Raw genomic sequence first — 4,131 nt, 5'->3', positions numbered from 1 at the left:
CACGTGATTTACCATATAATTATATTCATTTTTGGAAGTAACTACTTTCAAGGCATAACCTATTTCTGGAACACCCTCTCATTCTGTTAAACAATTTTGGTGGCTCTGCAATGCAATTTGTCAACAGAGCACCATCTTAGTTACAAAACAGGACAGCAGAAGTGTTCCTCTAACTTTCTACGGCATCAGTGTCATTCCACACCACCCTCTCATTTTTTCATTCGATGCCTAGGCAGATGATCAAACAGCAGAAGTGGTGGGTTACTCTATCTGATCCCCTTTGTTCTTCCGTTTTTTTCTCTCATTCTATTTCTATCACTCTCTAGTCTTTGCTCATCTCATACACAGCAGGGCCACACTTTTAAAGTCTCAGGACTTCCACCAACCTGGGAGACCCCATCTTATACTTTTGAGATACGTATATTATTTTTGACATCAGAACTCGTGACTGCTTTTGCGTCAATAGGACTCTCAGCCATCCTTATATGAGTTTTAAGACTCCCCTCTGAAAAGAGGTGGCACTGAAATATTCCGTCCTTGAAACTAAGACCCGGCAGACCTCACGCTATCCCTCAGGTGTGGGAGAATATCAGAGTACATGTGACACCACTTTTTTCCAGATTCAGGAGCGCTCATAACATCATTACAGGATTATGGGCCTCTACAAGAAAACTCTGGAAAACTCTCTCAGGATCTATGATACAAAGTTCCTGGTGTCTTCAGGTGTGGGATATATCTACCTGCGGTCAGACCATACTGAGTATGCCCAACCTCGTCTGATCTTGGAAGCCAAGCACTGTGGGCCAGGTCAGTACCTGGTTGGGAGACCACCAGGGAATACCGGGTACTGCAGGTATTTTTATCCAAACCCAGGACACAGGACAAAGATTCACTTTCTTCCTTCCTTTCCCCCCTTTTTTCGCAAATCCTTGATACACTCAGGAATGTGAGTTGAGCCAGGTACAACCTACCATTTGGTTATTTGTTCTGATTTTTTCTTCCAGTGATATTTTCATTACATGTCAAATTGTTACAATTTCAGGGAGAAAATTTCATACCAATACATATGATTCTCATAATATTAATTTCTTGGAGACACCCATATATTTTCGCTCACAGAACCATTAAGCCAAACTGTTATCGTCATCATATCAGTGATTCATCTAGAAAACATTCTTTTGATTTATTTAGACTATAGCCTAGCTATTCAACAACAATTTGTAATTATCAGTGCCTTTCCTTTACTCTCCCCCTTCCTTTTGCCTATAGTCAATATTTTATGAAGGTTGACAATAAAAGTTATATTTTAAATAGAACTCATCATTTCATTTTCATTACAAGTGTGCCCCAGAAAAGACATATAGTCTTACTTTTTTTCTTTTGGCTCCGGTACTACACGGGAACCATTCCCCTCTTTTTGTGTATCAGTTTACTGAACTATCTCTGGGAGCACCACCAACCCAGCGCCTAATACTAATTATTTGTGTTGTATATTGGCCAGATGTTGGTTTATATATTAGAGCTTTTGCTTTAATAATATCATTCTATAATATTTATCACCCCAATTGAGTGATCCTGTGCAGACTCTACCAATCCTTTTTCTGTACCCTCTGCCTCTTCCCATAACCCACTATCTCACTGTTATCCTCTGCCTCTCCCCTGTCACCCACTGTCTCTCCACATCACCCTCTATCTCCCACTTACCCTCTGCCTTCTACTGTCACCCTTTACCTCTTCCCATCACCCACTATCTCACTGTTATCCTCTGCCTTCCCCTGTCACGCTCTGCCTCTCCCCGTCACCCAATGCCTCTCCCCTGTCACCCACTGCCTCTCCCTCTCTCCCTTTACCTCTCCATCACCAACGTTCTCTCCAGTCACCATTTACTGCCCTCCGCCTCTCCCCATCACTAGCAAGTGTCATCCATAAGTTACAAAGACCCTAAGTACATTTATAGGCATGAGTGCTGATACATGTACCTTGTTGTTACTAGTGAAGGGACAATGGACCCTTGGGTTACTGTGTATGAAGACAGGCCTGCTCTTGGGAGGTCCACACAGTTCCTAAAGAAGACAGTGTAGAGACAGAGAGCGCATCTGTCAGGCAGAGGCGATTGCATCACATCGATACAATCACATTGCGCAGCCCGCACATGTGCAGAACGGGACCTGCGTGTACACGGGCCGAAAATCAGCTAAATTCAATCACATTGCTGATGCGATCAATGCTGAATACGGCCCCTCGTGAGCGCGTTCTGCACTACTAGTCACAAGTGTTAGACAACCCCCATTTTTACAGTTTCTATAGAAACTTACGCAGTTTAATGTCTCAGTGTACCCGGAATTTATAGAATAGAATAAATAAATGATTGGAGAGAAAAAATAAAAAATATAAAATAAAAAATCATAGATTCATAATTATCAGCATTTAGCAATTAGTGGAAACGTTCATTAGGATGTTGCACACAGAATATTTTTTGTATCTATAGAAATGTTTTACGTTGTTTTATATTGACCGTTTTCCGCTGTGTGTACCTTGCTCTATAAGAGCCCAACAATGGGAGCAATGTGCAGAATACCCCACAAAAATAAAAATCACAGCACGTTAATAACATGTAGTTTTGTTGTAGTTGTTTTGCCGCTGTAATGAAGTGGCGTCATAGCGTTCCTGGTCATTTATAATTATATGTGTGAATTGGTGTCATATACATGTCACTGTATTATAACAGGAGTTCTAAATAATCCCCTGCTTTCTGCGGCCACTTGCCTGATTAGGTTGCCCAGGTCACGGCCGCAGCTGAAGTGGCTGGCTGTAAGTGATGGATCACTTTGCCCTCTATTGCTGTTTAATGACAGGCGGGTGCAGGGGTCTGTGGTCCTGACCCCTCCACGTGTAAGGGCAGCAGGCACCAGGCAGAGAGGTAACTAATAATCACTCTCTGGGGGAGCCGCTACCAAACAAATGCTCTCACTGCGACACACGACGGTATCGGAGACGTGTTCATCAGAAAACTCATGGAGTTTATATTAAGGATCTCAGTGAGGAAACCCGTCTTATCCTGTACATCTTATCAGTGAAATCGTCTGTCTGTTTGTCTGATTGCGATGCGGTTTTCATCATTGTGTAGGTTATTTTTCCAGGCAGGTTTTAGGCTACGTATCAAAGTTATAAGTCGTCGGGGGACTGTGGGCGGGGCTCCATGGGAAGGCTTCCCGTACACTGCTCCCAGCAAGTCGGCAGCGACAGGCGTACGCACCTCAATAGCGACCAATCAGAACATTGCGACAAGTGTGTATACTGTGTACCGTGATAGACTTATTCATAGGTAAGCATTGTTGAATAGTACTTCTTTGGTATAATATCTATAAATGTAGGTCTCACCGCTATACATTATTTTTTATATGCTTGTTTTTGTTGAGATTTGACAATGTCTGGGAGAAACTCTTCACCTGGTGGTGACAGCGACGATGCATCGTGAGATTCAGGGGTCTATTCATCAAGCAGTGATAAGAGTGAAGAAGTGAGCCAGTAGAGAAGTTACCCATGGCAACCAATCAGCTGCTACAGATAATTTTATAGAATGCGCGTTATAAATGTTACCTCAACACTGATTGGTTGCCATGGGCAACTTCTCCGCTGGCTCACTTCTCCACGCTTATCACTGCTCCATGAATAGACCCCTACACCGCTGAAGAAAATGCGTCTCACCTCTCTTCACAAAGAGGCGTCCCTCTATAAACAGAGAGCATGAAACCTATGAAGAAATAAATCCCCTCGCAGACTCGTGTACATGGGGAGATTGAGCTGAGCCGGGTACTGCGCCTAGTAATACATATATCAGGTCAACAAAGAAAATGGTTCATTGACGTGGCCGCCAAATATAATACAACATGCACCATAACATGCACCGATCATCAATGTATTTGTCCAAGTGTCACATTTAGTTTATGCTGTAAAGCAGGGATGGGGAACCTTTGGCCCTCCAGCTGTTGTTGAACTACACATACCAGCATGTCCTGCAGCAATTTTAGCAAGGCCAAATAGCAAAACTGTAGCAAGGCATGCTGGTATATTTAGTTCAGCAACAGCTGGAGGGCCAAAGGTTCCCCATCCCTGCTGCAAAGTGTTTCT

At 43.1% G+C, this 4,131-nt stretch overlaps 1 pseudogene; it reads left to right on the top strand.

Moving 5' to 3' along the window:
- Nucleotides 1-738: 738 nt before the first annotated feature.
- LOC134912391 (5S ribosomal RNA) lies at nucleotides 739-856 on the top strand (annotated as a pseudogene).
- The last annotated feature ends 3,275 nt before the right edge of the window (nucleotides 857-4,131 follow it).

The sequence above is a fragment of the Pseudophryne corroboree genome, chromosome 4 (genome assembly GCF_028390025.1).
Source record: "Pseudophryne corroboree isolate aPseCor3 chromosome 4, aPseCor3.hap2, whole genome shotgun sequence".
Taxonomy (NCBI): Eukaryota; Metazoa; Chordata; class Amphibia; order Anura; family Myobatrachidae; genus Pseudophryne; species Pseudophryne corroboree.
This window is presented reverse-complemented; position numbering and strand designations above follow the sequence as displayed.